The 25539-nt window shown below is 38.1% G+C and overlaps 1 long non-coding RNA gene across 1 annotated transcript in view; it reads left to right on the plus strand.

Moving 5' to 3' along the window:
- Window positions 1-13608: 13608 nt before the first annotated feature.
- Window positions 13609-25539, plus strand: part of LOC123356676 — a 62569-nt gene continuing 50638 nt past the window's right edge. The window contains exon 1 of the long non-coding RNA XR_006575402.1: window positions 13609-13737. This is a non-coding gene — a long non-coding RNA (uncharacterized LOC123356676). The remainder of the gene's footprint in view (window positions 13738-25539) is intronic.

Consider the following 25539-nt stretch of genomic DNA (forward strand, 5'->3'; position numbering starts at 1 on the left):
ATTTTTTTTTGTAATGTGCTGAAAAAGATACAATTAGTATAAATGTTTTATTGTTATTTATTACTTGTATTGCTGTTGCATGTAGAAGCCCTAATCATAGACCAGCACTATGCTCTCAGTAGCTTACAATGTATGTGTAAAACAAGAGACAACAGATGGACATAGACAGAGAAAGGAGCACAAAGAAACAAAAGATAGTATGTGTCAGCATAATAGTCCATGGTCTCAGAACACCAGCAGCCTATTTTTCATAAGCAACATGGCTTCACAGGTTTCATAGATTCAGAGATTCCAAGGCCAGAAGGGACTTTTGTGATCATCTAGTGTGACCTTCTATATAACACGGACCATAGATCTTTCCCAAAATAATTCCTAGAGCATTTCTTTAAGAAAAACATCCAGTCTTGATCTAAAAATTGTCAGTGATGAAGAATTCACCACAACCCTTGGTAAATTGTGCCAATGGGTAATTTTCCCTCCCTGTTAAAAATTTACACCTTCTTTCCAGTCTGAATTTGTCTAGCTTCAACTTCCAGCCATTAAATATTTGTTCCCCTTGTAGATAATTATAGATGGTAAGCAAGTTACCCCGAACATTCACTTTGTTAAGCTAAATAGGAGTGTATCAAACTCAAGTGTATCCATGGAGAACAGAGACCCTGTCCAATGACCAGAATACCCTTAGAGATCTGGGGAGAATTCTGATGGAAGTGGGTTGAGGTGTAAGCACGTAACCTCACCTGGTAGTAATTGGGACGGACTGGACATCCTTCCCTTTGCAGAAGAAAGGGAATGCCCAGAGTCCATGACAGCAAAGGACATAACTGCCAGAGGGAACAAAGACGAGTTTTTTATAGGTGAGCAAATGATCTCTAGACAATGAGGTGCAAGCCATGAGGAGAATGAGGTGAAGGGAAAAGTAGAGAAGGAGTTAGAAAAAATGTTCAAGTTAACTAGAGGGAAGTGGGAGGTCTTGGAAGTACTGGGAATAAAAGTGACAGGATATCTTACCCAAGGATGTGTTTTTAGGGATACTAGAACCAAAGGCACTGGATAAGAGAGAGATTAGTGTATATGAGTTGCTACAAGAAAAAGGGGATGACAACATTAAAGGTAGACCCTAAGACTTCCCCTAGTGTGAGGACCAGGGGGCTGAAACACCCAGGGTTGTGAGCTCAATCCTTGAAGGGGCCATTTAGGGATCTGGGGCAAAAATCTGTCTGGAATAGGGTTTCTCAAAAAGGGGTCACCACTATCCCTTTCCCCCTCCTTGAGTGCTCCTATAGCACTTCAATTATCCAATGGCCCCACTGATTGTTTGACAGGCTTCTTCCTTCTGATGTACTTAAAATAAAGTATGTTGTTACAAACAGAATGGAATAATACAGACAACTAATGAAGATTAGAAATGGCTGCTGGTTCAAGGAGCCGTGCTTGGCAAGAGAGGGCATTTGCACAGCCACAACCAGCTTACAAATATGCTAAGTCCCCATTTGGCACCAATAGTTTCTTTGCTAATAAACAGTTTTAGTATTATGAAGATTATGGTTAAAGAAACACAATTTAAAGCTGAATAACTTTTCTTCAATAAATCTGGAAATTTTGCACAAGCTTTTAGTTTGCAGTATTTGAATGCATCAGTAAGAGGGAAATTGCACTTTAGTGTATGTCTTTCAGCACCATTCTAAAATAATACAATTTCCTTATTCATTTCTGTTTATATAATACAGTATAAGAGACTACATTTATTTCTGCAACTTTGGATGCACAAAAATTCTCTTCCCCAGGACTCAGAAAGCTTTTGTACATAAGGGATTAGAAAAAATGCAGGCAGTACATAAGCCTTACATTCAATTTCCTTCGCTTCTTTTTCTTTCACTCACTTTCTTGCTCAATAAAGCAAATAATTATGTAACACAACATGTTATAAACTGTTGACATGGGGAAGTGATTTGGTGTACTCTTTTGTGTGAAAAAAAATTAAAATATAACATGCAGTTGAGTATTTTGGTGTTTCCTCCTACCTTCCCTTTTGAAGGTCGCTTCAGGCTGACAGTCGGAAGAAACATATGTGCATCTTTCTCACAGTCACACCGCATAACACCAAAGCATTGGGAAAATTAAACACACATCCTTTCACATAGCAGCACTACACCACCTGCATATACCTTCAATTTCTAAACTATCTACACACTTGAGGAACTAAAAGGCTTATGTCAATGAATAGGACCAAGTCACATAAGAAAAGCAAGTCAGCAAAAGGGTATGAGAAACCCCACCATGCACCTGGATCTAACACAGGACTGTTTAGTCAGACGGGATTTTGGAATGGCATGTAAACTTTCTCTTCTTCTCTACCACTTCCTTCTCTCCCTAGCAACAACTACTTCCAAAGAGAGAGGAGAGAAGGGCCTGATTTAAAGGTACAATAAAAAATTATGACTAACTCGTAGGGCAAAAAGAAGGCCATTAAAATAAAAGCATACACATTCTTCCTTGCAGATTCTAAAGCAGTTTTATATTAGTCTGGTACTGCCATAAAGCCTGTAGGAAAGAAAGACTCTACTGCATTTAATGTTATGTCATAAAAGGGCTTTTCTTTGGTAGAATTGTTTTGCAGAACTGACAGTATTCTTCCTGCAAGGTATCTTTTCAGTAATTGTAAAGAAAAGCAAACAAACAAGCAGATGTAGCACGTTTGAATTGCTTATGGAATAGGCTTCTCTTTGTCAGGGCTTACTTGTCTAAAATAAAGGCAAATTGTTAAAAAGTAACAATAGCGGCAGAAGTGACAATGCTAAGAAAAGTGCTTCCCTAAAATCTCCTTAATTAATGAAATTATGCTTTTTTTGCACTTGTGATTTTAAAGAAAAACTGTGAAAAGAGTAAAGTGAATACAGTTCTGCTGAAACTTTAAAGTTTTCTTTGTTAAAAAAATATAAAAACATGGTGGAATGCCTGGAGGGTTTGGGTAGCCTGTTGAGCTTTGACTTGGGCTCTACCACAGCTTGAAAGAGAGAAGAGAGTGTATGTCTTCCAGCACTGATGCCCCCAGGCTCATACAGATTTATTGTACCTTAAAACATCCTTTTCTTCATGTAACCTTCATTAAAAAAAAATTATAGAGTAGCAGCTAATGTGCCACAATAGTTCAAAAAGTGAACTGAGTAGGTGTAAATAAATTTAAATTGCATATAATTATCACAATTATTTGTAACGTTATTCGCTGCAATATTACAGATAATTAAAAGAGGCTATGATTCACCTTTGTGTTCTTGTGTTATAACTCAAGATTCTTGACAAATTGCTTTTTACAACACTGCCAGTGCCTATGGCAAAATTATTCTCACAGGAAAGCAGACTGCACACTAGAACGGCATTGATTCCCCCCATACAGGCAATTTGGTCTAAAGGGATCTGGCAATTTTGGAATGTTGGTATTAAAGTGACACATTTTTATAATAAAGCAAGTTTTATTCTATGTTATGTTTGTTTTTATGTCATTCCACTGGAAAATATATCAGGGTTTACCATTTTTACAAGAGAAGAAGTTTTTCTAGTGGTTAGAATTAGGGCCTGAAAGTCAAGAGTCTCCATTTCTATTTCCATCTCTGTCATTTACATTGTAACCTTTGGAAAGTGGCTTGAGGTCCAATATTCAAAGGTGATTAGGCCCCTAAATACCTTTTAACAATCTGGTCTGTAATCTGTCTCTGCCTGTTTCCACATCTTTTAAATGACTATAAATAGCCTTACCTAAGTCATAGGAATCTTAATAAGCTTAACATTTGAGTTGCTTAGGAAAAAAAACGGCTGTATAAAAGTGTGATAACAATTACAGTAAATTTCAACTATTTCAGTTTATTTTGTTGGTGTCAATCATACATCTACTACATAGTCTTGTGGGGAAATAGAAACTGCACATATGTTAGAACTAGCCAAAATTAGGAATATAAAAGGACACTGATAATTACTGATGGGAAATTTGAAACCACAATCTCCCTCTGAATTTTCCCGCTTGGTTTTAAACTGATAATAGTGTGTTGTTGTAGGCTTGCCCAGTAGTGCTGGGCTGATAACCTTTTAACGGTGGGATTGAAAAGTTTGTGTTTTTTAAAATTCCCACATAAGTGCCTAGGAGAATTTTGAAAAATGTTATAAGAATAAAAATGCTGCACTAGCTTCTGGGTTTGTCAGCCCTATCAACGTCCCTTCATTTATTATTATTATTTTATTATTGGAGTGCCTAAAGGACCAATTGTGCCCCATTGTGCTAGGCACTATACAAACACAGTAGCACACAATTCTCCCTCTGAAGAGTTTACAATTTAAATAGATAAAGCAGACACAGGGATGGCAGCAGACCTCATGTTAGTTCCACATTTGGGGGGGGGGGGGGTTAGTTAGGAGGGAATAAGCTAAAGAAAGAAAGAAAAATGAAGGGCAGAGAAAGTGCCATCAGAACTATAGAAAGGTCACTGAGTAGCCAAAGATCCCTTAACACTTAGCAATACTTAGCATTTACACAGCATTATTCATCTTAAAAATGCTCTGTGGACATTAACTAATTAATCTTCCTAACATCCCTGAGAGGTAGGTATTATCTCTTTTCTTTACACATGAAAAAACGGAGCGCTTACATTATTTTCCCAAGGCCACCTAGAGAGTCAATGTAGGATTAGAATAGAACATGAATTAGAACACCAAAATTCTTTGCTATCAATCCCATGCCCAATCCATGACTCTACTCTCTTTCCCTCTAAATGGGATCATGTTTTGTATATTTTACAGTTGGAAATGTTTAAAAAAAAAAACAACCCTTGATATTTGTATAGCATCTTCAGGGGGATGGCTGCCTTTACATTGTGGCATGGACTTTTAAGTTTTCTTTATCATTCCAGAGAAGATAAAAAATATGTATTTTTTACAACAGGATTTACTAGGGCTTCATACAGTTAATGATTACCATAATTCATACTTCATATTAAACACTGGGTAGATTACAACACTACTGGTCATATATTCTGCTTAAAAATTCATTATAGATATAATTTAGGCTTAGCAGAAGTACTGTTCACAGTCAAATTTGATCTGGTAGTGTGAGGAAGTAATATTACTGTGGCCCTACAATGCTGCCAAATGATTTGATGTGCTGCTAGCTTTATGGTTCAAGTGCACTTAAAGAAGTTCCCTCTGGATTGCCCTTTGAAAAGAAAGCATTCTTTTCAAAGAGCTTTCTGATTATAGAACCTCTGTAAATCCCTACTGAGTTATTCTGTGATGTCTTAAAATGTTCTGCTAGTTAGCGTCCTAAACGGTATGCATCTGCCTTAGTTATTGCTATATTTTAGATCATTACTATAGAATATTATATAATACTTTTTAATAAGAAGGTAGCTGAATTTCTAGAGTAAGGATTTGTTCTGAGATTCTTATCTCTAGAACACCAAGTTCAAACATTGTTTTTCAGGATCATGCTATAAAACACCAGATGTTACACATTACAAATAATCAGAACTATTGTAACATATATTACTATGGCTGTTTCTAGAAGAACGCATCATGTGCAAAGTGCTCGACAAATATAACATTAGGCTCAAATCAGTGCTCTGAAGGCTCAGTTTAAATGCTCTGTTTAAAATGCATTTATTTTCTTCCCTCCCAGTACATACTTTTTTTTAATGAAAACTCTTGCTCTAGATTAACAAAGAGGAAGGAGGCCAACTAACAGTTACTATTGACTGGGGGTTATAACATGACAAGACTATAAAAGACAGGAGGGGAATCTCCCTCTGAATGATTTTAGGATTTGAACAATATTGTTCTATAACCTCAATATATTTAAAAATTTTATGTCAGACACAGAGAGCTCCTGGGGACCTACCTGCAGTATTCCATTATTGCTGTGAGACCCCCTTCTTGAAAAAGTCCTTCTATGGTATTCCATATATTTCCATTAGCATCACCTATGTGAAAGGAAGAATAGTTCAGTAGTTAGGGCACTAGTTATAGGACTTGAGATACCCAGTTTCAATTTTCTGCTATGCCACAGGCTTATGATGTGACCTTGACAAGAGACTTGCCTCTCTATGCCTGTGTTCCCATCCATAAAACAAGGATAATAGTTTTTCTCTTTCTGTGAGCATAAATACATTAAAAACTGGGAAAACTCACATACTACAGTAATGGGCGCCATCTAAGTACCCAGGATACACAGAGATATGTCTTAGACTGCTAAAAAGGATATTTAAACAGAAAATAAATTGTCCTGTTTTCCCTGGCTCCTCCTGAGAGGCAGAGGAATAGTACTGTGATGCAGGGAGCTCCTCAATGCCAACTGCAGTGGACACACCATACTATAACTCTCATCAGGCCTGACGCTCATTGCCCCAACTCACTGTTGTCATGATCTGTATCCAAAAGGTGTCACAAAAGTTATCATATGTAAACTGGTGACAGAATAGTCATATTATTGCATAATGTATGCACAGTTAATGTATAAAGAATTATATATGTGTGGTGTAAATATGTTCCTAAAATTTGTTTGTCAGACAGTGCCTAAGCCCAGCCTGTTCTACACAAAGGAATGTTGTTTCACAGGTTATTTATTTGACATTGATAGACTGGTGGTCAAGCAGCTTAAGCCAAGTGTGATCTACTTTTATTTTTATCATGTCAAGGCAGCTTAACATTTCATGTGTAATTAGCTATTACAATGGTTACCCTTAAAAATTTCTTCCTTTAAAAAAAAAAAAAACTACCAAAACTACACTGGTTTGAGAGCTATTCCCCATGCAGAAAATGGCAGAAGACAGGTACAGATGGTAGTATCTCTCAATCTTTTTAAGTGTACTAACAATATTTATTTTACTCTAAGGACAGAACTTTAAATAGTTTTGACCAGGAAACTTTGAACATAGGATTTTTTACACGAGGTTTAGTGATTTATAAATTATTTTAAACCACATTCCACAATAGCTTTACATTTTTAGTTAATAACTGCTTAGTCTATTCAAAATCATTATTCAATAAGTATTTCAAGTAACTGAACACAGTGAGTGAATTACGTGATGTAGTTATTAAGGAGTGTAAATGCTAAAAAACACGTCCACTGTAGCTGAGAATTATTTACATTAAATAGTCATCAATTAGGATCTAAAGAAAGTCCTGGAGAGTATTAAAGTTTAAGACAGTTATGTGTTAAAAGCACTCTGCTATTTCCTTGGATAGATTTCTAAAATCACTGTAGGATATCAGCTCATGGAAAACCTATTTCCCCCCCAAGCAATACATGCCATTACAGCATTTGAAAAGCATATAGTGTGTGTGCCTAACAAGAGTGGAATATATAAACAGTAGACAAAAGAGAACAATGAAAAATATCCAAAGGATTTAAACTGAGGTCATACAAAGAAGCTTAACCTTTTTTACACACTACTGCACATGCAAAAAGTAGCTTCTAGCCACTAGTACTGTTTCTGGAGTAGTTATGATGTTGACTGCCAAAATGTTCTTGTTCAAATGACATAAAAATGACAGATATTATGGCCTCCAAACATGTGCTTCTACTCACAGGTGACTGTAAAAGAACAAGATGCTGTGGGGAGTCATATTAAGTAATATTGTAAGCAATATTGCAATACAAGACCCAACATATACTCCTGTAGTCTAATACCACAGAACCACTGAGTCCTTTATGTTAAAAATTAAATGTGAGTTTTTTCCCATCCCAGAAAACACATGGAGAAGTAGGTACTTGAAGCAACTCAGTATGTCTGATTATCTTTAAGTGAATTAGTTGAATGTTGCCAGGTTCATATGGTCACAAACTAAGGCACAGATGTATCTCCTAGTTAAATAAATGGCTTCCATTCTCCAGCATCAAGGACATGCATGGTGACATTCATGGTTCTAAGTGGCCATCCCAAATACATCATATCCTTTAATTCTTTGTATGCTACCTTTCACTCCTTAAGCTCTGCCCAGAGACTTGCCAATATTATGCTTTATCTGATGCTTCCTTTCTTTTAACTCTGATGCATCTTGAACGCTATAAGTGTGACCAATTCAAAGTTAAATGACTCCATGACCCCAGAACAATATAAATTGCCTGAATTACAGAATTCAAAAGTGGTTGAAGGGCTGAGGCCAGACATGCAAAATTTTAGTCCAAAGGGAATTTGTTTGCAAAGTTATATGCAACTAGAAGAGGGGTTATATTGGAACATGAAATTCAAATTAGCTGTAGAACTGATTACTGTATCTCCTATATTAATGGCAGGAACTGATAATATGAAGTCACATAACTCAGTAGTAAATGATTTGAATAATCTTAAACTTCTTTTAGATTCTGAGAAAATCAGATAATTGATAAATAGGAAAATAATTAGATGTTTCTATGCCAGTTTTACATACATTATTTAATTTTGAATCTACAATATGTACAAAATTATAAGCTTCTTAAAGTTTTAAACAAAAATGAAGGATGGTTTTGTCCAAATAATAAACACATTGTCATAATTTATGTAATTAACATTTCATTGATATGCCTGTACTGTGTATTTTGTAGTCCAATTGGGAGCTTACAGAAATTATTTTGGGAGCAATTAATTAAAGTACACTTCATAAAGAAATAGCCTTGTAAGCGTTGGCTAAAATCAAGGAAACCATAAGGAAATTTATAATTAAACTAAAAGAGCCTCTGGGAATATTAACACAATATGAGGAGCGTTTTTACATGAACACTTACAAATTAATCTTGTTTAGTTTCAATAAAGATGATTTTACTCAGCAGAACAAATGCTACCATATTGAGATCACATTCATTTTTCTTTCTCTTTGCTTTCTTCAATTTCAAGAGAAAATGTAAGCATTGTAACTGCACAAAAGAAGTCTGATTTCCATTTATGTAGTGCTAAGGCTGAGATTTTAAATGTCCGAAAATTTGAAATTGTGAATCTCAAGTGCAACCACCTTAATTCATTCAATTAAAACATAGTAGTTTTACCAAGGGACAGCTCCTGTGTACAGCACTATACTTCCCAACTCTCAGAAATTAGAAAGTAAGATGCCAAACCTAACAGCATTATGTATGTTACTTGTTGACTCTGTATATCATCAGTATATTGGAAACTGTAAAAAGGCTGTCCCTGGCTTTTGCAGATCCCACAAGATACAGATAGATCACACAGATCTCTGAGAAACATCAGGTTTAGGGATCTGATACCTTTCTTCCCCGTCTACATTTGCAAATATGTCCTCTCCTATATGAATGGAAGAATTGGTAATGGTATAAAGATGATCAATTTGCATATTTGTTCCTATGTAGAAGATGATCTGATCCTCCTTCCTATCTCAGTTACAGAACCAAAAATATGTAGTTTTTATTATTATTTTATTTATATTTTGGTAGCACCTTGGGTCCCCCAGCAAAGATCAGTGTATTAGCCACTGATTAGTGAATTAAAAGTGAATTAAAAAAAGACAGTCTTTATGCAAAATTATTCATAATCTAGGGTTAGATGGATGGAGACAAACATGAAAATAAGAATCAAGGTAAATGTATCATATTCCTATATCATAAGTAGCTTACATATCCCTGGCAACTTATTATCTTTGCTTTCTTACAATAATATTTACTTAAGGTCCCAGTATTATACTGAGGACCATGTGGGTGCTGGGGCTGGAAGGGACCTCAAGAAGTCATCTAGTCCATCCCCTGGGACTGAATCAGGATCAGGGGCGGCTCCAGACCCCAGCACGCCAAGCGCGTGCTTGGGGCGGCATGCCGCGGGGGGCGCTCTGCCGGTCGCTGGGAGGGCGGCAGGCGGCTCTGGTGGACCTCCTGCAGGTGTGCCTGCGGAGGGTCCACTGGTCCCGCGCAGCTTTGGTGGAGTCGCGGGACCAGCGACCGGCAGAGCGCCTCCCACAGCATGCCGCCCTGCTTGGGGTGGCGAAATGTCTAGAGCCGCCCTTGATCAGGATCAATGACATTGAGACCATACTTGACAAGTGTTTGTCTAGCCTGTTCTTAGCACTTGCACTGGCGAGGATGGTGTGGCTGTCAGTGTAGGATCAGGGCCTATTACTGAATTAATGTTTGGTGTAGAGCTTCTAAGATGTTGGGAGGGAAAGGTTATGCAGCATGACATTGGGAAGATGATTTATTTGTCTGTGCAAAGAGTTACACAGAACCATAAACTTACCCTATTTGGTTTAATTGAGTTCTTTTAATTTCATGGACCTCAATCCAGGGTAACAATTGATTCAAACTTTTGTGTTAATGTTCAGATTTGGCAGCCCCGTGGTGGGCAGCCTCTCTTTCTCCACAGGCTAGGAATTATGATTCCTTAGTTACTTAGTAGTTATGATGTGTCTGTCAGCTTCTTCACATTCAAAGCATTCCTTCTTACCCTTACTATTTGGGACATCTAGGATATAATTAGGGTTAACTAATCATAAAAAAATCATTCTAATTTACTTATAAAATCATCATATTGGGTTAATTTATTTGCAAACTACAAAAAATAACCATTCCTGGGTTTTTTTTGTTTATTTATTAGGAAATTATTAAAGTCAAGTAGAAATAGAAATGTGAATATAAACCCCATTCCAACAAAGCACTTAAGCACATGCTTAACTGTAAGTACAAGTAGTCCAATTAAAATACTATTGGTTCATGTTTTGTTAAATATATCCAGCCTTCTGAGTGATAGTTATCCTCATCCAAAGTCTTAAACAGTATGCAATGTTTTCTTTGTTAGCTGACATTTGCTAGCTGAGCTTTATAGTTCTGAAGGTAACAAACAGGTTTTTTTGTTTTTGTTTTTGTTTTAGCAAAAATAGAAGCAGTGATAGAAAAAGTTGTTATATTTGGAGAGTAGTTTCTTATTCCAAGGTGATAAAAGAATTGAAAACCTCCTGAAGAGTCCACTGCTGGAAAATCAAAGCTGATAATTGCTAGGTCAACAGAATTCTGGATGTTTTTAGAAAATGGTGCTCTCGATTTATGCAGGCCTAATTTCTGGGCCATACAACATGAATGAATGCCAGTGCATCTTTCAAGAGCGTTAACACTAAAATGAAAGGTGTTCTGGATTTTAGTTATTGAACAAAATAATTCTAAGAGGACTAGCACTACTGAAATCTCTTATTTGATGTAGCTTTATTATAACAACACCACATTTAGAAAGAGAAAAAAGAATAGAATGAAAAATATACAAAATAAAGGAAGTCTATTCCCTTCTGACTGGAAAGAAATAAAAAGATAAATATATGGTTATGTGTATACATCATAATTTTGGGAAGCTTTCAAATAATGCGGGGATACATAGACGATAGTGAGAAGATAGAAGGTTGAGGGATGGTTAGATACTTTGAAAATTCAGATATTCATTTCTCTGAAAGTGGAAATACTCACATTTCACTCCATAAAATAGATAATATGTATCCTATTTGAGTGAAAAATTGCATGCTAGATGGTCATTTGAGCTGACATAGCTGTCATGTGGCCTACTCTTGCAGTCCCCACTCAAGTAAAATGCCCATTGACTTCAATGCCAGCAAAAAAAATCTGTAGGATCAAGCCCTTTATGATAAACAGCATAACTAGGGTTTTGTCTGTTGGAAACTTTTTTATCCATTTTTGAACGTATGAATGCCGACAAAGCCATTATTCCCCTATTCATTGTTCATGAGTTGTTTCTTTCACTTTGTTAAATATTAAAGATTAGATGACTCCTCCAATTTAAAGTCACTTGCACCTTCATCAGAAAACATATTTCAAATTGAAATGTCTTATGTCAGCCCAGAAGTAATTCCAATCACACAATTTGAAGGATAGAGGTGGAAGGAAATGTTGCTTACCAACTACAGTACATAATGTTTCCTATTTTTTAGTTGGATAACTTAAAACCAGCATTTTAAAATATGTCAAAATTTGCTATAAACACACTCCTGACTGAAGACAGAAAACTTTGACAGAGGGGAATATTTTGGTTAAAAACAATAAATTTAAAGCCATTTGTAATTTCATGATGACCCTTTCCTAAACTTGGAGTAGATTTGGATTTAGCAATCTTTCATAGGATTTTTTGAGATATCATCTGATGCGATCAAGCAGAAGGCTAATGCTCTCCTCACATCCAACAAATAAAGCTTCTGCTCAGCTGTATGAATGTGAGGCTTTGGGAAAATGTAGGTAAATAAAGTACCTGGTTAATGTGGAAATTGGAAACCACCTTTGTCAATAATTTTGGGTGAAGGCAGAGGTAAATTTTGTCCTTATGGAAAACTCTATAAGGAAGTTCTGAGACAAAGTATCTCAATTCACCCACTCTTCTTGCTGAAGTTATCACAATCAGAAATGCCACTTTCATAGAGAGATGGAGTAGGGAGCAAGTTGTGAAAGGGTCAAAGGGAGGTCCAATTAATTTTGTTAGCCAAGGTTGAGATCCCATGGGGATACGGGTTTTTGCTCTTGAGGGTATAATCCAGGGGTCAGCAACCTCTGGCACGTGGCTTGCCAGGGTAAGCACCCTGGAGGGCAGGGCCAGTTTGTTTACCTGCTGCGCGTCGGCAGGTTTGGTGGACCGCAGCTCCCACTGGCCGCGGTTCGCCATCCCAGGCCAATGCGGGAGGTGGGAAGCCATGGCCAGCACATCCCTGTGATATTTCCCAGGGGAGCAGAGACTCAAAGAAAGTGGAACAGGCCCAGAGAGAAAGTACTTGCAGGTAAGGAGCAGCCCAAGAGAATTAATTGAATGAGGGATCCCTTGGAGAGTTACTAGGGACTAGTTTAGCATGGAGTGATGTACTTCTGGGGAGAAGACTGCCATCCAGCTGAATGGCCAATAAAGGCAGAGAATTCACCTTGAGAGTGCACTGGGGCTGGAGGGATGATATAGTGACTGATTAACCCAAAGGTGGAGAGTTTCCAGGGGAATAATTGACTGCAACTTTTGTTTGTGTGTTCTGCTTTCCCCTTAAATACTATAAATGCAAACATGAACTTGTTCATAGCCTGTATGGAGGGAAGCAGAGGCAGGGGTTCACCTGCAGCACCATGCCTGACCACATGGGGATGCACCAAGGTGCCTTCATGCCACTGGGGAGGGGAAATGTGGTCAGAAAACTCCATAATCTGTCAACCTGGCACAAAGAGTTTGTAGCAAAGAAGAGGAGATAGCTTTCAAGCTGTACAGGGCTTGAGGATCCAGAGAAAAATTCAGATCCAGTCCCTTACATCTTACAATCTATTTTCTAGACAAATTCTCTTTCCATACTTCTTAACACCTTTTGCTCATGAACCCTTACCTGAACTCTCTAGTGATCAGTCAGAACCCAAGAAAAAGTCTCTCTGGAAAATGAGCAAAAGGCCTGTTATCTAAACATACTTGTTACCATCTTACTATAGCTTTGCTGTGTGGGTCTGTGATGGGACTTAACTGCCATTACCTGCAAAGCAAGGGGAAGGGCCTGAAATAGTCATGCTCTGCACCTGAGGGGAGAGGGGTCAGGGGGAATTTGCTTCCTGGCCAGAGGAGATGGAGCCAATACTTGTAAATTGACTGAGAGAGCTCAGTTGGGGAAAGACTGCAGAGGAGACAGGTCTCTCTGGTAAAGCTAAGCCCAAGAATAGGGTTTAACAGACAGGAGACAATGAAGAAGAACTCTACAGGAGCAGGTTACCTTCCTGCAGGGGAAGCTCTAAGGAACAGACAACAAGGGAAATACAAGGTGAGGGAATGGCTATTACTTTGAAGATTTGTTAGGACTTGTTCATGCTAATCTGGAAAGGAATTAGACTTGTATGTGACTTGGCTGATGGCCAACCACAAAACAATCGGAGGGGGAATTGGGAGAAGACAGGCTGAAGAGGCAATTGAAGGTCTGAGCCCAAAAAGTGGTGCCAGAGATGAGGACCCCTTGGAATGCTGCAATCAGGAATGAGGAAGTGCCTTAGAGATGAGAACATGCTGCTATAGGGAACATGCTTCTGTCATATAATCTCATATTCTATTGCCTCCTTCCTTCCCTATTTGAAATTTTATCTTCACATACAGACTATAACTGCATTTTTCTGTATTTTGGATTCTCCTGCAAAGACCCTATCCTTTAGCATTGCTGTAAGGAGATTACATTAAGCATTTCTTCTCTCTAGGGAACATTGTCTATTTTTTTGTGAAGGTATATTATGCACTGATCAGGATTGAATGTGTTTTTGATGTAGTTTTGATGTGATTAATCAGTTATATGAAAAAGCAACCATCATCTGATATTAATACTCAGGGAACAAGATTGTCCAATGCATGCCCATGTCAAGCAATTTCTTATGTTCTCTGTGAGTCAGCTGGTGTAAATTTTAGCAGCTCTACTGAAGTCAGTGGATCTGAGGCAAATTACATTAGTTGATTATCTGGCTCATAGAAACCACATGACTAGCCCAGAAACCTCTTTGGTTATGTAATGCTCTTTTAATTAGCTTTTCCCTTTTGCTTCCAACAATCCTGGATCCTACTCTGACTTTCCTTCAGCTTCCTGTCCTCCCTCTCCTAGAATCTAAACTGAGTTGTCCTAAGACTCTGTCCTCCATCTCAGGCACTTCCAATTTGTTTAGGTTACTTTCAAATATTTGTATCTTTGAGGAGGGGTCTGACCTTCCTCTCAGGAGCCTTCAGATGCAGTGAGCTGGCCTGCTCCTGTTCATGACTCCATTATAAAGCATTACAAACTGAAACACAAAAAAACACTTGCAATGATATTTCTCCCATTAATTTTATCATAAACCAAATAAGTCCTTGCGCTGAAACTTTATATTTTCAGCAAAGAATAAATTATTTTCAGGCTGAATCAACTTTCACAGGTGTAACTTAAAAAGACAAAATCTGTTGATATAATAAGCCCTTTTTAAAATCAAAATTGCTTTAAAATATAGAAAGATATTTTTAAATAGAGATCTGTGATCTGTTTTGGTCAGTGAATTGCTTACTACTGACACATGACAAATCTCTCTTACATTGCGCTCAAATGACAGTCTCCACAGAATACCCTTTAAGAACCATAAACTCCAAAATGAAATGTTAGCAGATCCCTGAAGAAATGCTGGCACTATTAAAAACAAATGTGATAGAAGACATTAAAGCAAAGAGATACTCTTTTCACTTCCTCAATAAGGGGACATGTTGATAACATGTTACAGTTTAAAATTGCCTTCAGAGCTCTCTGACATGCAGCAGCTGCTAATAGTAACTGGAATCACCAGCATGCAGGGAAATTCAATGATTCCTTTTACCTGACCACTCCCACTCACTGTCAGCTGGGAGGGATGGCTTAGGAGCCAACCTTAGTGCCTTTATGCTAACTGAGGCTTCCCATAGGTAGAAAAGATTTGCTTCTAGCCCGATATTTTGGGTTTAGGACTGTTCTGTGCTGGTGGAATAGTGCAAAGTTAACACAGGGCACAACCCAGAATTGTAGGTAAAATTAAGAAAATTCTCTGAAAATTGGCCCTATGTTTGAGTATCTAGAAATCTGTAGCTGTGGGTTTGTTTTTAATCTAGGTATTAACTAGACCCGAGTGCCAGCCATGATAAAGTTGGTGATAATTCTTTCTGATGTCTGCTTTAATCCCTTGGGAACTGCAGGATCTGCAGAATATGGCCATATTAGGGGCATATATGGTTTTGTACTCTTTGGTTGTATATCATTCATTCTTTTCCATTAGCTGCACAGTCAAGCATTACACCTCTCCATGTCAAAAGTCATGGCATTCTAGTAAGTGTAAAATATGTGCTGCACTATATCTCAGGATTCAAATCTTGTGAAAATGGAGAACAGCAATTGAATTCCCTCCACCCAGCCAACATAAGTTAATTCAGTAATTTGTACTGCAACACTAATGCTGGAAAAGTACATTTAACATTTTTTTCTGGCTGTTATCATCTGTTTTGATGGCCTCCTGGTGCTGTTTGCATGGATTTATGACACTGTCACTTTTTGTAGGGCCACTGACACTTTCATATGTGGTAAGAATTTAATACTCAATTTTTGAAGGTTTGCACATATGATCAATTACTAAAGTGAATAAATTATTACAAAGGACAGAGAATAATGCTGCTTGATATAGAATGCTGTAGTTTCTGCCAAAGAATATTTAATTCAGTAAATCAAAGTATATTCAAAATTCAGAACTCTTCTCAATTACAAATAATTATTCTTCAATATATTTCTGCTCCATTAACAATATCCACCAAGGGATGACAGTGAAACAATTGCTTTTTTAACAGATTTTTCTCCTCTTAAAAGATAGCCTCGAACAATCCATTAGAGCAGGGATGCTACAGGAAGCGGCGTGGGCCAAGGGATTTGCTTACCCGGACGAGCCGTGTGCCAAAGGTTGCCGATCCCTGCATTAGAGAAAATGAATCACAACTGAACATTTTAGTGATTTTTTTCTTTTGCTACCGAATAATTTCACTCTGCAATGTTCACTATAATTAGAGCTACCGGGACTGCAATGTACTGAAACAAATTCAGATCTTCAGATGCATCAAAGTGTGGCTAAAGTGAGGGAGAACCAAACTGCAAGCAACTGAACAACCAGGAGAGCCAATGATAAACTTGACATGATCAGTTAGTTGAGGTGGTGAAGAAAAAAGTCAAGATATGGGAGAAAAGGAAGAAAATATGTTGGTTTATAACACTCCAATCCCATATGGGCTAGGTTATACTGTATGCAGTTTCAAAACAAATTTCATTTCCAGTAATTAGAATGTAAATTATTATCCTCAGTCATTATGGGCAATTCCTTTTCTCAAAGAATCAAAATGTAGGCTATCTATTTATGTGTTGCTGTTTTCATTCTATTAGGAAATATTTCAATTTATCTTCCTATTAACTTAAAATTATAAAGTTCATTGCTCTTCCCGCAGCTCCCATTGGCCGGGAACAGTGAACCGCAACCCCTGGGAGCTGCGAGCAGCCATACCTGTGGACGCTCAGGTAAACAAAGCATCTCATGGCCCGCCAGGTGCTTACCCTGAACAAGCCGCAAACCAAGTTTGGGAACCTGTGCCTTAAAGCAATTCAGCTGCAGGCCTCCACCCACATCCTCAAGTCAAATATGATGAGGATTACTGAAAATCTTCATCATCATATAAGAAAGTTCTATCAATCCCAAAGGAGTGGAGATATTCCCTCCCAGGTTAATGCATATTCCAGATCTTACCCAAATACTTGCTTACAGCCAATTCTTATTAACTAAACTAAAATTTATTTAAAAAGAAAAGAGAGAGAGTATTGGTTTAAAGACCAATGTACATATAGACATGAGTACAGTTCTGCGATCGGTTCATAGTAGAGATGGTGAGATTTGTAGTTGCAAAGAATTATTTCAGAATTAGTCCATAGGTTATAGTCCAATGTCCATATTCAGGGGATCCAGTTATGACTGAAGATCTCAGCCTTATGACTTAAGCTTCCCCTGTATGAAGCATCAAGCAGATCTGAGATTAAAAAAAAAGATCAGGACCCAAGGGGGGTTTATACAGTTCCAGGCCTTCTCTTGACAGGTTGGAGTCCTTACACGAGCAATAGGCAATCATGGAGACTTTCAAGTAGACCTATTTCCTAAGCATCACCAGTAATTAGTTACAGAGATTAACATAAGGCAATTGCCTGTTTTTTCCCACCATTTCCAGGTGAATACATTGATATCACTATGTTTACAGTGATATCACTATGTTTACAGTTCATTTAAATGTTAAGATTTTTTTTTTATCTCTGAATCAACAGAATACAGCATAGACAGGGACTATTCCATCACACTGTTAACCTCTAACAGTATTTATGTAAACACACAAAAACACAAACATTATCTACTAGTACAGGGGTCGGCAACCTCTGGCACGTGGCTCACCAGGGTAAGCACCCTTGAGCCGGGACAGTTTGTTTACCTGCCGCATTGGCAGGTTCAGTGGACCGCGGCTCCCACTGGCCATGGTTCGCTGTCCCAGGCCAATGGGGGTGGTGGGAAGCCGCGGGCCAGCACATCCCTCGTCCCACAGCGCTTCCCGCCGCCCCCATTGACCTGGGATGATGAACTGCGGCCAGTGGGATCCGCGGTCGGCCGAATCTGCCGACGCGGCAGGGAAACAAACTGGCCCAGCCCACCAGGGTGATTTCCCTGGCAAGCTGCATGCCAGAGGTTGCTGACCCCTGTACTAGTATGTTCCTAAAGATTGAATCTGGGTCAGTTAGCCTGCAAGCTGCTTAACCTTTTCTGGCCATGCGTAACACTTTGTGTAAGATTCGTTGCAATTATATAACAGTGGTAGCAACAATGATTCACATGGTCATGCTGTAATCAGATAGCATCACAATATGTAACTGTACTTTTTTTTAAGACCAATAGTAGCTTTACAAATATACTCGAATTACAGATTTAATTGTTACCTAGTGGTATATGAGGTCTAACTTGTCCAAGTTTTTATTATGAATAAATGAGCTCTCTATCATTTCCCCCTTTGTTTATGAAACATTAATGAACTGATCCTGATTTTTGTGAATGTGTGTTGTTCACAAGTATTCATGAAACAGTATATGCAAATAAAACTCATCTTTTGATGTGTTCAGTTCAAGTGTTTATTTTGACTATTCCCGATGCTGTATAATGTATCCTTTATCCATAATATCACCAAAAGTTTGTGTTGTCTGCTCCCTGATTGATCCCTGAAATAGGACAATGATAAATAGGACTCTTGTTCATGAACAAATTACCTTGTTTGCTTGCAATACGTGATATTTGTAAAAACAAAAAAGAAAACACAAAAACCCCAACATTTTGCCTAACATTTGTGAGCAAAAGCTTGTTTACACAAATATCTCTTGAGTAACAACTGATAAGGCTTGCAGCCATAGCTTACCCAAACAACCATACCAAAAAAAGATTAGTAAGTAAATTAGTACTTTGGAGACTATATAATCATATCAGATTGGTATCCAGTTTTCCGCTTGCAATTTGGGAGATAAAAAGATTACCATAATAACATAGCACTTAGATGTCAAATTACTATGAAGACTCAATCATTGAGGTACAATTATCTGTGTTTATTACATGTGAGCCTTGCAATTATTTGTGGGTGCAAATTTTTTCTTCTGCAAAGTTAGAGGCTACTTTTCAAAATCAGGCCAGCAAGACAAAACTATTAACTATTCACCTCCAAACTATTTGTTTTTAATAGAAATGTCTCTTAAAATCTATTTCCTTCTTTAAATGCTACTAGGATTACTCTCATATCCCAGTGCACACTTTGTGTTTAACTAAAAAAGGCAAATAGTACAGGATACAGTTTCTGGTAACTTTACATCATGTCCATTAATTTTACAGCCAATAGCCAAAGACTACCTCTGTTATGCTTGAACACTGTATACTACACTAATGGAAACTGTGAAAAGTCTTGAGGCTCCTATAAATAAATGAGTGGAAAAGCTGAAAGCTAGCTGTTTAAATCCATGGAAATGTGATTTTTTTTAACCTATTAAAAAACCCATAGGATTTTTTTGGCTATTGGCAAATACTTGTCTCTTACTAATTGTAAGAGTGAAATATATGGATAATGTGGGCAATGTAGCTGAACAGCTCCAGGCCAAGAGGGGACCAATCGTATATTTACACCCTACATCCCTGGAATCATTTTGCCACCCCACCTTTGATAAAGCAATTAGTAAGAAGTAGGGAATGAACCTGTGTTGCTGTTTGGAGAGTGAATTATTTCACAACACTGGATTCAGAAGGATATGCTGGAAAATAATAGGTGTTCAATGGGGATTATGGATAGGCAGGGGAGTGTATATGACAGCATTGCCACAGAACAGGCAGAAAACTAATGAGAAAAAAATATTATTGAAATCCATACTGTTCTTGACTTGTTGTGGTAGTAGGGTCAGAAGGAAAAATAAACCAGAAGCGTGGGTAGGCATAGCAGCCACAGTCAACCAGGGGCATTGTAGGGTAAGGATGAAAAGAGGAAAGAGATGTGAAGTGATGGGTAAGGGAAAGAGAGAGTCTGAAAAGTTTAGGGAAGTGACACAGGATGGGAATATATGAGAAGAAGGGAAGGGGAGAGATGTGATTTAGCGTGTGAGGTGGGATAGGGAGTAGGAGGACAAGAGTAGATCTATGTAAAAGTAGAGAACAGGAGATAATTGAAAGTGGAATTTGTTTTACAAGAACAGAATCCCAGTTTCTTCTGCTTTCTCTGCTTCCCCAGGGCAGGAGAAGATATTCATATTAGGGTAGCTAAAACACTGAATTCTCAGCTTGTTAAAGCTATAGATATGAATAATTTCCATTACTATTCTTTCATGTGTATTGAATTTATTTTCTCACCAGCCACTTCACTCAGCTCAGAATAGTCAGACTAGTTCATCAGTCAGTATCTGCAGTGTAGCTGTTGCTTTATTCACACTATATGTGTAAGATCCATGGTGGTTCCTCCAGTAACGATGTCACTTTACCTTGCTGCTCAGAGTTTCATCTTTCTTATTTATTCAGGGAAAATAAACATGGAGAAGGCAATTTGCAGGTAGCTGATGTTTTACTTTGACCCAGCAAGGTAGAGGTACTGAATCAGCAAATCTCACAGATGCCTATACTCTGACATCAGCTAACCAAGTTAGAGATATTTTAGCCAGTAATCTCCCAAAGGCATGTGCCTGGACATTAGTCAAGCAATACAGTTTCTCTGCCTGTAACTTCACACAGACTTGGTTCTTGACATCATCCCAGAAAGCTAGATGTTATAACGGGCAGATTTGTTTCCACTAAACTCTGAGGTGAGACCTTTATCTTTTAGCAGACGCTTGCGAGTTCTCATCCATTTGTTGAAAAAGCCAAGAGAAGAAAATATAACTACAGAACTGGTCACTGGTGAATTGGAGGTTGCCATGGAAATGAGCCACTGTGAACTTATGATGGAAACAAAAATGATTTACAAGCTTCAGAGCTCAACACTCTGCAGGATTGAAAGAGAACAATTGAACTGGATTCTGCTTTCTGTTACATTGGTGTACATCCCTATAAACTCCACTGAAATAAATTGAATTAGTCTAGATTTACACTGTTAAAACTGAGAGCAGAATCTAATAGTTTGTTTTAGTCCAATATAATCATATGGAACCAAACAGAAACCTGTGCATATGTATGTCATTTCTATGGAGTATCAGGGACAAAGGACAGAGACCATTGTAAATGATGCAGTTGTGTAAATTGGAATTGTCTGGCATTAGTTACGCAAAATAAATGTGAATTACAACAGAAAGCAGAAGGAGGTTGTATTAAGAAATACAACTAATATGAGGGTGTAATATAATAGCAATGGAGGGCTGGAAGGGACCTTGAGATCATCTAGTTCATCATCTAGAACAGGGGTCGGCAACCTCTGGCATGCGGCTAACCAGGGTAAGTACCCTGGAGGGCCGGGCCAGTTTGTTTACCTGCCGCATTGGCAGGTTCAGCCAACTGCGGCTCCCACTGGCCGTGGTGTGCCGTCCCAGGCCAATGGGGTTGGCAGGAAGCCGCAGCCAGCACACCCCTTGGCCCGCACCGCTTCCCGCAGCCCCCAATGGCATGGGATGGCACACTGCGGCCAGTGGGAGCCGCAGTCGGCCAAACCTGCTGACGCGGCAGGTAAACAAACTAGCCTGGCCCGCCAGGGTGCTTACCCTGGTTAGCTGCATGCCAGAGGTTGCTGACCCCTGATCTAGAAGTTTCAAATCAATACCGGGCCCTCAATCTGGACATTAGGAAAGATATTTGTTAGGATCCATCAGGTCCAAGGAAATGGAGAGATACACTGGACACACATGTGGATGGCAACTCAGCCCAACCTATAAAAATGAAGCTTACCACCAAAGAATTTCCCAGCTGTCCAATGAATACAGATGATCCTTATTGGAGATTCAATATTCAAAAGAACTTTCTGTAAGGACAAGTGGACAACAGCTCGATGTCTTCCCTTCCTAGAGCCAAGGCACAAGATTTCACTCTAAGACTGGATAGGTTTCTGAAGTCTATGGGCAAGGATCCATTGGTGATTGTTCATATCAGCACTAATGACACTGCATCATGGGAAATCTCATAGATAGTAGTGTGTCCAGATCTGGTGCCCACAATTCAAGAAGGATGTTGATAAATAAGAAAGAGTAAGAGAAGAGCCATAAGAATGATTAAAGGATTAGAAAAAGCTTGCCTTACCATGATAGACTCAAGAAGTTCAATCTATTTACCTTAATAAAGAGAAGTTTAAGTGGTGAGTTGATTAGTCTATAAGTATCCATATGAGGAACAAATATTCAGTAATGGCCTGTTTGGTCTATCAGAAAAAGTATAATATGATCCAATATAATACAATCATTCAAAATACTGTGGTAAATATCATTTTCCTAGTTTGTCACTTTGACCATGTCACCCCACTCTCTGCATCCCTCTACTAATTCCATTCTTCAGCTGAAATAAACTACTCATCCTCACTTTCACAGCCTGTCATCTGTCATGTGCTATTGGGATGTTGATACTCACTTTTTATTGGTCAGTGATGACAGCCTTCATTGCCCACTTTTAACATTTTTGTTCAAACACCTTCATACTTTTGTGTACAGCCACATCATAATCCATCAAGTCTCTTCTTTAAACTCTCCTTTGTCATGATGCCTACAAAAATATCGATGGTGGTTAGGAACATAATTTGCAGAGACTACTGCTCATAAAGCCAGCTGAGCAATACTTCGTGCTTGTTATTGTTTCCTTATACTTCCCTGTCTATTTCCACCTGCTGTATTTTGTCTTATACTTGGGTTGTAAGCTCTTTGGGTCAGGACATGACCTTTTTGGTTCTGTGTTTTCACAATGCCTAGTACAATGGTGCCCTGGATCATGGCTGGAGCTCCTAGGCATTATAGTAATAGTCTAGTAATGCAAATAATTTAATAGCAATTGTTACAGCATTCCTGGAACTCTTTTGTTCCCTTTCACTGCAAGAATCTAATGAGTTAGGAACTTTAGGAAAAAAGGTAATGCATTATTGTGTGACTGTTATTTCGCTGCAGATATGTCTTCCTTCCACCTCTTATCAGAACCAAGGACTCTATCGCATCATATTTTTGTGTCTGTTATTCCAGCTGGATACTGTGACTGTAGTGTTTTTTACAACTTGGTAAAAAGGGAATGGATCATTGAAACTCCAGGGCAGCCTTACTATCTCAGAATGGGAATGCCTCCTGCTGGGTCTTCTTGAAGAATTATAGAATAATAGACATTCCTGAGATGGCACAGCATTGTAGTGCACTGAGATATATGTCTTCGGAGAACAATGATTATCACTTTTTCAGTCCTCGCTTCCCTCGCTAAAACAATGATAGAATAATGTAAGCCTTTTGTAGCAGTAGACTTCTAGGATAGGAGTATTTTTCTTTTAAACTATAACTTTTACCTTTAATTGAAGAAGATAAAGCAATGTAATTACAATGTTTTGATATTTACACTACTTTGTCAATCTTCTTATTGTAATACTTGTTACTGCTACTAGTTGTTGGGGGTTTTTTGGGGGGGGGGATGGGGGAACTCCAATAAAATTAAACAAAGCCAAGCTATTGGGCCAGATCCTCAATTGTTGTAAATCAGTGTAGCTCCATTGGAGTCAATGGACCTCTAGCAATTTATACCATAGGAAAATGTCATCTATGCTGCTTTGTTAGATATGATTTAAATGACCAGAGTTTACCAAAAGCAAACCTGAATATTATGTATCTTTGTATGGCATGTTTGGAAAAGGGCTAGTCTAATTATTATGGATCAACTATTTATGGAAATAAACTTCACTATTAAACATCCAGTATAAGCAACTCCTAATCAGCATATTTCTTGCATCTAGGAATAAAGCATGCTTTGCAGGATATCTGGAACAAATAAAATGATAAATATCAAAAGTAGTTGTTTATGAAAAAATGCAAGTTATGCTTGAACATACTTTTTATTCTTCAATGGAAGATGGAGGGTTTTTTAAATGTTACAGACAAGAAAGATTCATTCTGATTTATTTTAGAGTTAATTAAAACACCAATCTGATCTCTGTGCCTCAGTCATGGATGATTCTTTTATGCTGCTTTATAAGAACATGTTAAATTTAAACCACTGGCCTTTCTTTGTAAGCCTTTTTTGAATTATGTACAGCTATGATGCTAAAATACTAATCTATCCCCTAAAGAAAAACGTAGTTTCTCATTCATAACGATGCAAATTGTCTTACATATTCACATACTTATATCCTACTATAGACACTCTTTGTGGAAGTAACAATCCTGCAGACTTTCTATTATGCTTAATTATTCAGATTTAATTTTTTTTTATATTGATTAAAATTAATTCCCTTTTATAGATTGGTGCTGTCCAGACACTTGCATGGCATTGGTTCACGTCTCATCTATATAACCATGACTGAAAATCCACAGAATACTCTGATGCTCCTGAGGGCTACCCAGGCTTGTGAGGCAACTCACCACTCCCTGGCCTTAGTGCAAGGCCATCCTGTATATGCCTGCTGTGGATCAGCTCACTGAATCTGCCAGCTTTTGGAGATACAAGAACTACCTTCCAGGCCCCTGCATGATTTGCTTTCTCTGTTCAGGTAGTGACAGATACACGACCCCCAAATACATGGAGCATTCCCTGCAATATCCAACCACTTATCCATTGAACACTCTCAAAATTACCAGCCCTGCTGTTTCCAAGGAAACAGTACACACCAGCTTGTGGAATCCAACTTTGCACCATAATTTTGCTGAATTCCATAGCACGGAGATATAGTTACAATGAAAACAAACAAACCAAAAGATTGATTTATCAAAGAAAAGAGATTCAAGTAAAAGTAAGAAAGAATATTGGAAACAAGTGGTCAAAAAAAGTCATAACACACTTTCTTGAGACCAAACTTAACTAACAGGTTACCTCCTGTCTAAAGAAGTTTAGCTCATCCAAAGTTTCCTTTGGAATTTTCAACCAAGCCTGATTGCTTCATGAAAAAAGGGTCTTGGTGCTGCCCTTTTTATTATTATTATTATTATTATTATTATTATTATTATTTTATTTATTTATTTCTGCAGTGAATGGTACCCAGGTGTCTTCTCTGCCCCTCAAATAGAGTCAGATAAACCTTTTGAAGTACACCTCTAGATAAAAATCTCTCCCCTGCTGTTTTTCTCTTCTTGTTGAAAGGATTGTCAGAACTTCAGAAAGACTCTATTTACATTCAGTTCAGACCAGTGCTAGGGAGCCCTAAACATAGTCTGCCTTGCCTCCCCCAAATGGATAACTGTGTCACGAGGGATCACCTTACCATGGTCGAAAATGAACAATTAAATTTGGAACCTAGAATGTTCAAACCCTGATGGACAACCCAAAAAGTAACCAGTCAGAGTGAGGAACAGGAGATATGACATTGATATTGCTGCACTAACTGAGACCCAATGTGGAGGAGAACAGCT

This window comes from Mauremys mutica, chromosome 1 (assembly GCF_020497125.1).
Source record: "Mauremys mutica isolate MM-2020 ecotype Southern chromosome 1, ASM2049712v1, whole genome shotgun sequence".
In the NCBI taxonomy this organism is placed as follows: Eukaryota; Metazoa; Chordata; order Testudines; family Geoemydidae; genus Mauremys; species Mauremys mutica.